Source organism: Coffea arabica, chromosome 3c, assembly GCF_036785885.1.
Source record: "Coffea arabica cultivar ET-39 chromosome 3c, Coffea Arabica ET-39 HiFi, whole genome shotgun sequence".
Taxonomy (NCBI): domain Eukaryota; kingdom Viridiplantae; phylum Streptophyta; class Magnoliopsida; order Gentianales; family Rubiaceae; genus Coffea; species Coffea arabica.
Genome location: NC_092314.1, coordinates 2,169,158 through 2,183,158, shown reverse-complemented (window position 1 = coordinate 2,183,158; position 14,001 = coordinate 2,169,158). Strand labels below are relative to the sequence as shown.

The 14,001-nt window shown below is 30.8% G+C and overlaps 1 long non-coding RNA gene across 2 annotated transcripts; it reads left to right on the top strand.

Moving 5' to 3' along the window:
• The first annotated feature begins 1,584 nt into the window (after positions 1-1,584).
• LOC113734029 (uncharacterized) lies at positions 1,585-13,876 on the top strand. Of its 2 annotated transcripts, XR_003459199.2 has the most exons (3): positions 1,585-2,114; positions 2,240-2,339; positions 8,666-13,876. It is a non-coding gene; the product is annotated as an uncharacterized lncRNA (long non-coding RNA). The 2 variants fall into 2 exon arrangements; XR_011841389.1 differs by lacking the exon at positions 8,666-13,876 and having other exon boundaries at positions 2,240-3,315.
• Positions 13,877-14,001: the final 125 nt, after the last annotated feature.

Sequence of the window (14,001 nt, the reverse complement as noted above, 5' to 3'; positions counted from 1 at the left end):
TAACCTATAGAATTAAAAAAATTTCCAACCGAGCTTAATAAGTTCCTTGTACAACAAATCTCTTCTAAAATAAATATTTATTGTACTTTCAACCTGGGCATACCTACAACTTACCACCGTACGCGAGCACAGTGAACATCTCCTAGTCTTGTGACAGTACACGGACAGACACTTCTGTCGGGACATATCGTCGTCTCTCTGCAGATGAGAGTTGATTGACGCGGTGAAGTGGTAGGTATGGTGATGGAAGTATGTGCGTGTGTATGACATAGTGCCACGTAAGGAACTGAGGCTGAGTGGAGATGAGAGGAATTAGACACCCCAAAAAAGATAAAAAAAAACTCAAGTAAAATCAATAGTGGGTTTTTCATTTTTTTTTCACGTAAGGTTCATGTGCGTGTCCGTATGAATTGTATTTTTTATAAAAAAATAACTATAATAATTTGATGTATATAAAAAAAAATAATAAAAAATATATAACTCCGAAGACCGACACAATTTCGATCATTCTGATGGAAAATGACAATCCAAACTGGACAGTCATCCCATGTGGATGAAGAAAGTCGATTGACGCGGTCAAGTACAAATAATTGCTAATGGTTGACAGTTGAAAGAGTAGTGTGCAAATAATTGCACCGTACAATTTAGAGGGTACACAACATTGCCTGGGTAGTGCTTTTTTTTCTTTTGAGTGACATTTATTTACATCCCTTATTATATATGTACGCTAAAATAAAAGCTGGACAGAAGAAATGTGTATGATACACAGAACACATCATTGCACAAAAACGAAAATCTGCTAAATCTCTCATCTATTCCTTAAAAAAGTAGTTTTAGTAAAACGAAATTCTGCATCCTAAAAATTTCTGCCCATAAACACAAAATTCCTATCATTAAACCCTTACTATTGCTGGTACCACTCTTCAGTCAGACTACTCAGCGGAGGCCTTCTTCTTCTTCTTCTTCTTCTTCTTCTTCTTCTTTGGGGGAGAGGACAGCTGGGATCAATGACCTGTACTGGTCGTGTTTTGTTCCGAGTAAATATAATGACGGGTGGGAAATGTACGCCTTATATATGTGTGCGCAAATTAAATGAAAGGAAAAATAGCGAGCAGTTATTCAAAATTTTTATTAGGCTGTAATGTTGTCGTTTTTTTCATATAGTTAAACTAAAAGAATTATTTATGGTTGTTGGAGGGTTCTTCTATTTAGCATTTTAGTGAATGATAAATAAGGAAAAATAAAAAAGTGACAAAAAAAAAAATTCACATCATACCCCTTGTATCAGCTTGCACTAAAGTTTCTGCTTAATGAACCCTAATACTAATTATCCTCGCAGACGGGATCCTCCATCTAATATTTTGTGTCCACTTTTCTGTTCAATGTAAAAATATATAGTTTCATTTATTATATCTGCTGATATGACACGTGAAAAAGAAAGACTATTTGACTACTTTATACCTCTTCTTCTTTCTTCGTTTTTGGATTTTCACTTAAGTCCTGGACTTGGCTGAAATAATAGAAATAGATAGTAAAATGCTTTGACTGTATAGATAGTAAATAATAGAAATAGATATGGTTAATTTCATAGCAGTCCTTGAGAGTTTCCTTTCCCCAGTTTTCTCTCGTTCCATCTTCTTCCCTGCTTTGCTCTTGGCAGACTAGAACCTTCATTGCATCCCAGCAAGAAACCTTGACCCGTCTCTCTGCTACCAGGATGAATCCTGAATTCTTCACCGCTTTTATAACCTTCTTGTCTCTTATTCCTGATCTTCTCGCGATTTGATATTTTACAGTTCTTCTGATTGGCTCGTCTAGCCATCTCCAAGCCCCGCTTTGCATCATGTCTGTGCCGATAGTTAGGGAGGAACAGAACTCAATTACCCTATCCAGTTCTTCTGAAGTCCAACTTATGATCTGTGGTGGGATGATGAACGGGGGGGATGTGGCCATTACAGAAGAGAGCACTATCAGGTGTCAACCAACTACCGGTCTGCTGCACACAAAAAAGAAAAGATAATAGACACGATAATTTCATGAATTCTTTCCAACTATGGATTTGATGAATTCTTTCATAATGATTAGATGAAGGTGACTGTGTTGCTGAGTTGCAGGTCTGGCTTGATTTTTACGTTAATTAGTTGTCAAAATCTGTTAATCAAGTATCTGGTTCAGTACCTGGACATGGTCTTTAATTTTTTGTTCATTTTCTCATTGGTTTTCCCTCTTTGTTGTTTAGGTGGATGGATGGATTTCGAGCATTAAATCCGGCTGTCGGGATTAAACAGAGGTTCGCCGCTTGGGTTTTAAAACTGCTGTCTTACTTGTCAAATTTGGTGGTAAGCTTCGTCTTTCATACCTGTTCATTATAATTTTCCTGCTTTTTCAGGGGTTTGACAACTACAAATATTTTCCTAAAAAGTGCTTTGTTAGACCATTCTGAATCAAAACATATGGATAGGTCATGATCAAACTAATGTATTTTGTTATCATGAATCACATTGACGTGTTGAGTTTTCCGAAGATAAGATTCAACAATATAAATGCTTGCCAAGAGCTATAGGATGGAAATTTTTAATATCAGAAAATAAAAATTAATATATAAGTGTTGGAACATTAACTATTTTATTGACAAATTTATTTCACATTTTCAAAAGGCTTTTGTGACGTCTTTGCAGCTCATTTAAGCAGTAAGAGGGGTGAGCAATCGATAGGGTATCAATACCAACATAGACTATACTATTTTTGTGGATAGTAAACCGAGGTCACATGTCATCATAGGATAGCGTAATGGTATGAGATTATAGAGACTGTGATTGATAGGATTAGGCACAAGTTTATGCCTAAAAGAGATATACATTGTGGATATGGGGACCATAGTAGGATCTGTGCCTGTATTGAACCTTAAAATGTATTAGTCCAATATATAAGACGAAAAAGAACTATCCTAAGATAGATAAGATGAGGTCTAATTTTTTTTTTTCTTTTCTTAGTTAATGCTTTAGAAGGTACAAATCCAATGGGAGGTCTAATTGTTATTTTCTTAGTTAATCCTTTAGAAGGTAAATGATCATAAAACAAATGTAGCTATAAACTCTCTGTGAAAAATGAAGTACATATTTGTAGTACAGAATAAGCAGTAAGAGATAAGAGTTATTTATTCAAAAGTTTGGTCGATATTCAAATAATTTTGTGATGAATAGGAAATATTATTATTGGTATACAAACAAAATTTTCAAACATTTCAACTAAATTGAAAACTTTGCCCATTCTCATGGAGCCACTATTCATTTGGAGTATTTAACCATTGGAAAATTTTGTTTGCTAGAGTATTGAATCACTTGGTTCAGATGAACTACGAACTATTTTTAGTAGATCATTTAACCATGAACTTTAGTCACTATATTAACAACTCTATTACTTCTGCAAGAAAATGCTTAAATGTGAACTTTAATTTGGGAGATAAGATTAATAATTCCTTCATTGGGATCCTTTCACTAGTTTCATATTAAATATGAACTTTATTCACTAAAAAAAAAAGATTCTGCATGAAGCATTTTGCCTACTTTATCGTAAATTGAAAGAATTATAGCCATTATATTAATAACGCTGGCTCTATTGGACGGCCAATTATTTGGAATAATGTTATATTCTTGTTTGTCCCCTTTATTTTATTGTGATTCTCTATTTTTGGTTGGCGCTAATATTCTCTTTAGACTTTAAGGCTATACAAAGGAATGAGATGAAAAAAAAGGTTGGTTGAGAGAAATTCTAGAATGAAAACGACCTTAATACTCATTTTGAGAGAAATGTCACGTAAACAAAGGTGTATGAATAGTCTTGTTTTCTTCAGTTTGATTTAATATTAATCATGAATTTGTATTACATATTTTAGACGTTAAATAAATTAAAAACAGAAGCACAAAAGTATGTGACAATTATAGTTTTAGATTTAGACAAAAAAATGAATAACATAATTAGTTAGTTTTGAGTGACTAAAAACCATTGACCATCACTCAAATTAATAGTGATGCAAGTGGTCTTCTTTTAGACCCTCTCATTCTCCCCCATACCCTTTGTACCTGAACTGTCAGACTTAGAATTTGAACTATGAATCTGAAGAGCTTTTTTTTGACAACTGGACCAACTCAAGTGGTTTAATAGTGATGCAAGTATTCATTTGATGATTCCTAAAATTTGTCCCTCCCACTAAAGTATCATTCCTCAAATTTGTATCACTCACTAAAGCTTTCCTTCTTTAATTTCCTCAGTTTTATTTCAAGTCTATTATCAGCAATGTTTTCAAATTCATTGATAAAAGTATATTGAATTATACCAAACAAGGTTTCTGCTACTTCTACATAAATCATTTTCCCAAACTTACGTATTTAACATAGATTAATAGTTTTGATGATTTCTAACAAACAAAATAAGTACTTTGTAATTTTACCTGACCATTATTTAGAGTCCAAATCCCAAAGTCACAAAAAAATAAGCAAACTCACTAGATTTACTTCGGGCAATGCACAATAGGTTTTCAGACAAGGCACCAGAAACGATTCTTTTTGGGGGTCCGGGTACCATTAAAAAGAAGAAGAATGGACTTATTTATGCGGGTAGGAAGGCTTTTACAAGGAGATCATATTCATCTTTTATCTTATTAGTTTCAGTCTATAAATTTCTCGTGTTACTGTTCTAATGTCCAATATTTTACTTTACTGTAGAAATCTCCCAATTGAATTGAAACTAATCATGAAAATATGTTGAACAATTTTAGAGTGCACGACTATATCATACATACGGCATCGTGTTCTGAGACTTCTAGTTTTCTATTAATGATTTCTGTTAATAGTCTCGTATAATTCAACATGAATAGCTACTATGTTTTTATCGTTGGCATAAGAATTAATCAATATTTGAAGTGGATAAGATAATGTAAGTCAAAATAATTCTTGCTACAGTTTATGAGACATGAATAAACTATAATTTAAAAATAAACCAAATTATAAAAACATCCTATTATATCAGGAAATTAATTGTACAATCAAAGAGTGGAATAGGTACTAGGGGTGTGCATCGAATTCGAAATCGGTAATTCGGAAGTTTGAATTCGAAATTTTTCGAAATTTTAGTATCTGATAATTCAACCGAATTCGAAATTCGATTTCGAATTCATCAATTCCGAATTTGAATTTGTAACGAATTCAATTTGAAATTCGGTAAATTCCGATTTCACCGAATTCGGAAAAATTTATATATTATTATATAATATAAAATTTATAATATAATATAATATAATATTATATTATATAAATTTTATATTACATGTATAAAAAATATTTATATATTAAAAACGAATTTGAAATCAAAATCGAAATTCGAAATCGAAAATTCCGATTTGAAAAACTCCATTACCGAATTCGAACCAAATTCGAGATATATGAATACGAAAAATCCGAATTCGATTCAAATTTCCGATTTAAGGATTTCGAAAATTCCGAATTCAATTAAAATTCGATCGTTAAATCGAAATTTTTCGATTTTGCACACCCCTAGTAGGTACTAAAAGGTGTTTAATTTGCAATTAGCAAATCTAATATCAATTTACATAAATTCAAACCAAAAGTCTAAAACTCAATTGGATACTTTCCTGCTGCATCTTCTTTAAGAATGGTACGAAAATTACATTTTTTCAATAAATTTTCTTTTAGTTTTCCCGCAATTTCGCTCAAATTGTCTTCTGTAAGATTCATGGTCCTGACTTTGCCTACTTTCTCTCGTACTTTTGCTTCTTTCAAATTGTTGAACAAATTTACAATTGAATCGGCAGCCTTGTTGGTGAATCCCTTCACATACTGGACAGGAACTTTAATTCCTTGCCTCTTCAACTCGAATTTCAAAGTTGTGAATTTGCTATTTACAACCAACAAGAAAAGAAAATGATGAGAGTAAGTCTATCACATTTATTTAAAGACTATACAATAGAGTTAATTAGCAGAAAGAACACTAACATATATTTTAAAACTACTAACATAACCAGTTTAACACGGTGCTCAATATTAGCAAGTCTAGTTCCATTCGCAAAGTGCACTATCTCATAATTGTCACACTGCACCAACAGCTTCTTGTATTATTTAGAATGCCTTGTGCAACAAAATACTGTAAAGTTTCAATAATAGCTGTGAACTCTACATCAAAAATATTTTTCATGTCATCAATAACATCAGTTCGTCTTTCGCCTTCCATGAAAGAGAGATGATTTTTGTATAATTCTCTATAATACCCTTTACCCATAGGACCACCAAGATTGAATATACCATCTACAGAACATGTCAACTCCCTAAAAAGTAAAAATATTTTCATTTTCATCAGCCCCAAAACACCAAAATAAGTATAAGAAACAGCAATGCACTATATCCTTTACCCACAGGATTACCAAGATTGAATATACCACCTACAAAACATGTGAACTCTTTAAAAAGTAAAAATATTTTCACTTTATCCCAAAACATCAAAATGATTACAAGAAATAGCAAAATAAAAAACTTACTTCTCATCTTGTGATCCTTCCCATTTTGCAATACTTGGGGGTCTCGTCAACTTCTTCACAGGTACATCTACATTGTGCACCACTTAAATGTTGCATTTCTTTATCAAATTGCACAAGACTCGTCTTTTTTCACAAGACACGGAAGCGAGCCACCGACACCAACTGTCTAATGAGATGACTATAGGTGGGGAGCTTTCTGTGATGTTCATTGTTGGATGCGGCGAAACAAGCTCCATTGTGTATTTGACCTCCAACTTTAATGTCATTTACTTATAGAGGTGTCCAAAATCAAAAAATTTCGATTTACCGACCAAATTTAGAATTTTCGAAATCGGTAAATCGAAATTCGGAATCGGATTCGGATTTTTCGAATTCATATATTTCGAATTTGGTTCGAATTCGGTAATAGAATTTTTCAAATTGAAATTTTCAATTTCAAATTCATAATTCATAATTCGAAATCGGAATTCGAATTTCAATTTCGATTTCAAATTCATTTTTAATATATAAATATATTTTTATACATGTAATATATAACTTATATTATAAAATATTATAAAATTTATATAATATAATATTAAATAATAAATTTTATATTATATAATAATATATAATTTTTTTTCAAATTCGGTGAAATCGAAATTTACCGAATTCCGAATTGAATTCGGTATGAATTCGGAATTGGTGAATTTGAAATCGAATTTGGTTAAATTATCAGATACCAAAATTTCGAATTTAAACTTTCAAATTACCGATTTTGAATTCGATGCACATCCCTATTTGCATAGAATAAAACGACACTTGAACATATATTAATAATATAGTCATATATTGTTAGTCTTTTTGACCACAACTCGTAAATTATATAAATTACCAATGTCTTAAAATTTTCTAAAATGTTACCATCTTTCATCTCTTTCTCACCATGTATAGGCTGTGAAGTACTTGAGTTACTTTAAAGATTAGCATGCTTTACAAACAAATTCAAGCCTATATCAAGAAAAAATGAATATATAATCAATACCCATCATTTCCTCTCTAACTTTATTCTTTAATTTTGCTCTCACCCTTTCCATCCTTTTTGTTTCTTTCTTTGTTAGACCATAAGATTATCGACCGTTAAAAAGTTTTCTCATGTTATAAAAGCAATGACTAATCTTGGGTTGGTATGATGTTGCGCAATAAACGCCGAACAATTGTCAAGGCCATGGATACTATAGGACAAAAACATAAAGAACATTTCAATTGGAACAAAAGTTGAAGATTAGAGTCAAGCACCCAAGGCTTAAAGAAAGGTCTACTTTTCTTAAGTTTAAGAGGTATTGCATTTTAACCGCTTTCATTATCTAAAGCAACAAAAAAAGAAAAAAAAGTACTGAACAACAGGAAATAACTAATATTCTAAAGAAAATTAATTAATGAACATGGCCATAGTTCAGACATCGTAGGTGCATGAAAAAAATCTCATAGACAAATAGGTAGTTTAAGATAATTATCATATATGTAAATGATTAGCTTTTCATCAATCAAGAGTTCAGCATATGATATTCTGAAAAGCTGTAGACTAACTAAAGGCATGGAAAATATCGATTGAAGTGCAAACACTCTAGTTGAAGTGTCGTTTAGTCTAAGCAAACGACTTTAGAGTTGGAGGTCAAATACACAATGAAACTTGTTTCATCACATCCAACAATGAATATCACAGAAAACTCCAGGCCATAGTCATCTCATTAGACAGTTGGTGTCAGCGGCTCGTTTCCGTGCCTTGTGAAAAAAGATGAGTCTTGTGCAATTTGATAAAGAAATGTAACATTCAAGTGGTGCACGATGTAGATGCACCTATGAATAAGTTGACGAGACCCCTAAATATTGCAAAATAGGAAGGATCACAAGATGAGAAATAAGTTTCTTATTCTGTTATTTCTTGTAATCATCTTGATATTTTGGGACTAATAAAAGTGAAAATATATTTACTTTTTAGGGAGTTCACATGTTTTGTAGATGGTATATTTAATCTTGATAATCATGTGGATAAAGGAAATAGTGGATTGCTGTTTCTTATACTTATTTTGATGTTTTGGGGCTGATAAAAGTGAAAATATTTTTATTTTTTAGGGAGTTGACATGTTCTGTAGATGGTATATTCAATTCTGGTGGTCCTGTCGGTAAAGAGTATTATGGAGGATTATACAGAAATCATCTCTCTTTCATAGAAGATAAGAGATGGGCTGATATTGTTGAGGACGCGAAAAATATTTTTGATGTAGAGTTCATAGCTACTATTAAAACTTTACAGTATTTTGTTGCACAAGGGCATTATAAGCAATATAAGAAGTTGTTAGTGCAATGCGACAATTATGAGGCAGTGCACTTTGCGAATAAAACTAGACTTGCTACTACTGAGAACCGTGTTAAACTGATTATGTTAGTAATTTTAAAATATATGTTAGTGTTCTTTTTTCTAATTAACTCTATTGTATAGCCTTTAAAGTCATTGAATAAATATGTTAGACTTACTCTTATCGCCTTCTTTTCTTGTTAGTTGCAAATAATAAATTCATAGTTTTGAAATTCGAGTTGGAAAGGTAAAGAATTAAAATTCATGTGGAGTATGTGAAGGAATTCACCAACAAGACTACTGATTCAATTGTGAATTTGTTTGGCAATTTGAAAGAAATTACAAGAGAAAGGAGCAAAGTTAGGATTATGGATCTTACAGAAGACAATTTGAACGAAATTGCGGGGAAAGTCAAAGAAAATTTATTCAAAAAATTTAATTTTCGTACCATTCTTAAAGAAGATACAGTAGGAAATTATCGAATTGAGTTTTAGACTTTCTGTTTGAATTTATGTGAATTGATGTTAGACTTGCTAATTACAAACTAAACACCTTTTAGTACCTACTCCACTATTTGATTGTACAATTAATTTCCTGATATAATAGGATGTTTTTACAATTTGATTGATTTCTATATTATAGTTTATTCATGTCTTGTAAACTGTAGCAAGAATTATTTTGCCTTACATTATCTTATACACTTCAAATATTGATTAATTCTTATGCCAACGATGAAAACATGGTAGCTATTCATGTTGAATTATATGAGACCATCAACAAAAACCATTAATAGAAAATTAGAAGTCTCTAAGCACGATGCCGTATGTGTGAATAGTTGCGCACTCTGAAATTGTTTAACACATTTTCATGACTGGTTTCAATTCAATTGGGAGATTTCTACAGTAAAGCAAAAGATTGGACATTAGAGCAGTAACACGAGAAATTTATAGATTGAAACTAATAAGATAAAGTACGGATATGATCTCCTCGTAAAAGTCTTCCTATCCACATAAATAAGTCAATTCTTCTTCTTCTTAATAGTACCCAAACCCCCAGAAAGAACCGTTTCTGATGCCTTGCTCGAAAATCTATTGTGTCTTACCCGAAGTAAATTTAATGGGCTTACTTGTTTTTTTTTGGGTTTTGAAATTTGGGCTCCACATAATGGTTATGTAAAGTTACAAAGTACTTATTTTGTTCGTTAGAAATAATCAAAACTATTAATCTTTGTTAAACACATAAGTTTGAGAAAATTATTTATGTAGAGGTAGCAGAAATCTTGTTTGGTATAATTCAATATATTTGTATCAATAAATTTTAAAACATCACTGATAACAGACTTGAAATAAAGTTGAAAAAATTAAAGAAAGAAAGCTTTAGTGAGTGATACAAATTTGAGAAATGATACTTTAGTGGGAGGGACAAATTTTAGGAATCATCAAATGAATACTTGTATCACTATTAAACCACTTGGGTTGGTTCAATGGTCAAAAAAGAGCTCTTCAGGTTTATAATTTAAATCTTAAGTCTGACAGTTCAGGTTGAGAGGGTGTGAGGGAGGATGAGAAGGTTTAAAAGAAGAACACTTGCATCATTATTAATTTGAGTGACGGTCAGTGATTTTTTATCACTCAAAACTAGCTAATTATGTTATTCATTTTTTTTGTCTAAATCTAAAGCTATAATTGTCACTTATTTTTGTACTTACGCTTTTAATTTATTTAACATCTAAAATATGTAATACAAATTGATGATTAATATTAGATCAAGTTGAACAAAACAAGACTATTCACACATCTTTGTAATACAAATCTAACGGAATGGTTTCGAGTCTTAACTTTAGATATTTTAGTAGCCAAAACCAGATATTTAATAATTTAGTGACCAAAATTCGACGATTGCAAAAGTTTAATGGCCATCCGGATAATTTGCTCTAAAAAGAATAACACCATGAAATTCCAAAGCATATTCTAATCACGTGAATCATTCTAGCTTCGTTCTGTGCATGTCATGAACTGTCAGATTTGATGTGCAACAGATTTGGCCTAGGAAAAACATTAGATCTGACATAACAGACTTAAGAATTTCTAGATCTAACGAAACAAATACAATAAATCTTAAATCTAATAAAAAATAAGAAAAGCTCTCAGAAGGAAGTTCTTAGACAAAACAAAACTCAATAGAAAAATCCAATAGAGATAAAAACTCTCACTAAGAAATCTTCTGAGAGAAAATATTCCCGCCAGAAAATATCCTGGAGAGATTATTATTTAAAATAAAGGAAAATAAATTAGAGGAAGGCAGGCTAGGCTCCAAAAGAGAAAGAAAAAATTTGTCTGAAAAGGGAAAAAGGTTAGCAAAAAGGCAGAGAAGATGTTTTACAATTGACTAGCAAATTAATGTTTTTACAATAATTAGCAACCAACTTTTGAGCTCAAATTGAGTGATTAATTATCAACTTAAGCTTAAATTGAGTAATTAATTATCAAAAAACTTAATTGGTCAAAAATCCAAATTTAAAAGACGAAATGTGTTTCTGCCGAAACAATGGATACCAAAATAGTCCAATTCCCAAGTAATAGGGATGAAACATGCATTTTTCTTCACGAAACTTGAATGAAAGACACCTAGAGAGAACAAAGGGAAAGGAAATTGGGAGTAGTTGGCGTGATTTATTGATCGTGGGTTATCTATGCCAAGTTTCATTAATTCTAGAAGGCATAACACGCTTCCCACGATGAAAGTGTAAAATACCCTACTCAATTTTGAAGTAATAAAAATAGTAATTTATGCAGAAAAAAGTATGCTGATTATTAATAAAGTCTGAAAGGAATGGATCTTTGAAAGCTTTTAGTTCATAATTAAGTGTTTACATTTTAAATCACATATAAATGACTGAAAAAAAAAAAACAATAAGTGCTTGATAGTTACATATAAAAGTAAGAGAACCCTTTTCCACATAAACTACTAGCTCTTTATGTGCTTTCTTTATCAAATAAAAATTACTAACTTCTGTGGCTCTACTGAGGATGAAGTGGAGCTGAGGTCTACCAAAATAGTACAGATTCAGTACACTGTACAGAGAGTGGATCGAAGCATTACTAATGAATCAACAAAGTTTTATAACAAATGGGATACGCATTAAAGAATCAGCAGAGTTCAAAATGAATTAAGAGCTACTTAAACAACAAATTGATACATGAATAAAAATGAAAGCGTCTTTTTTTGGGTAGCAACAATTCTTTTAAAATAAAGCGTATTAATAAAAAATAGGCAAAACAAAAAAATATAGTATACTTAACAACTCTGTTCAACTTCACAGAAAATATAGATCACCTAAGTATTTGTATTTTTCGCCAACTTAACATCAATTTTATTTTGATTCTTTATAAATAATTCTAACTAATATAGACAAAAAAAGACCAAATTCCAATTCCATGAAAACAAAAATAGTTTTGATTATATACAAATGGCAGGAAAATAATTGTCAGCCTTTTAAGTGTTTACATTTTAAATCACATATAAATGACTTTAAGAAAAAAAGAAACAATGAGTGCTTGATAGTTACATATAAAAGTAAAGGACCTTTTTCCCATAAACTACTAGTTCTTTATGGCTTTTCTAACTGATCCCCATGAACTACCAGCTCTTTATGTGTTTTCTTTATTGAAAAAAAATTATCAGTTTTTTATAGGCATGATTTTCTAAAATGGAATTTTTGACCTTTCATCATACCTACAATAGGTTTTCTTACTTTTTATCATTATCCTTGTAAACAAAATATGGCTTTGATTTTTGATTAATAATATACTTAAGAAAACAAAATTATTACATAACAAAAAAAAAAACACACTCATTTTCTATTTTCTTTTCAAGGCAGTTTTTTTATTTGTCTGCAGTTTAAGCCCTTTCAATTTTATTTTTCATGTTATTAGTTTTCCTTGTTTTTCTTGCTGCCATGTATTACTATCAAATGGAACTTTAATGCATGGAGATAAGAAGAAGATGAAAGTGGATTAAGAGTTTTAAGAAGATGTGCCTTGTATTTTTACACATGAATGAAATACGATATACAATGAATTGATTTTTAGTTCTCTTAGTTCCGTTAGGAAGATAAGTGTCTATTTGAATGGAGAGAAAGTGGAAATGAGCCAAATTGTTTTGTCTCGTTTCATTTCTTGGTGTAACAAGCTACGGAATCAAAAAAGAAAGAAAAAAAATTAAAAACTCTTGTATTACAACCAATTGTCTATATCATAAGTTTTAAAAGCCTTTATTTCATAATTAAGTGTTTACATTTTAAATCGCATACAAGTGACTAGAAAAAAAATGAAACAATAAGTGTTTGATACTTGCATATAAAAGTAAGGAAACCCTTTTCCCCTTAAACTACTGGCTCTTTATGTGTTTTCTTTATCAACTAAAAAGTATCAACTTTTTATAGGCATGATTTTCTAAGGAATTTTTTACTTTTTATTATTATCCTCGTAAACAAAATATGGCTTTGATTTTTGATTAATAATATGCTCAAAGAAAGTAAAATTATTACAAAACAAAAAAAAACACTCATTTTCTATTTTCTTTCAAGGCAGTTCATTTATTTGTTTACAGTTTAAGCCCTGCAATTTTGTTCATCATGTCAATTTTCTTTGCTTTTCTTATTGCTGTGTATTACTATCAAATGGAACTTCAATGCATGGGAGAAAAGAAATCGAAAGTGGATTAAGAGTTTTAAAAACATGTGTCCTGCATTTCTATATATGAATGAAATATGACATACAATGTATTGATTTTTAGTTCTCTTAATCCTGTTTGAAAGATAAGTGTCTATTCGAATGGAGAGAAAGGAGTAGAAGTGAACCAAATTTTTTTTGGTCTCGTTTCATTTCTTGGTTTAATGAGTTGCGGAATTAGAAAAGAAAGGAATAATTGAATGCAGTGCAAAATCTGTTATGTGAAGCAATGTGAACTGACTCTACTTTACAAAATTACTTCTTTACTTTTTAAGACAGTTCATTTATTTACCTATAGTTTAAACTCTTCATTTATATATTTTTATTTGAAACTTAAGACATAAATCACTAATTGCAAAAAAAACCAAGAATTTGGCAGT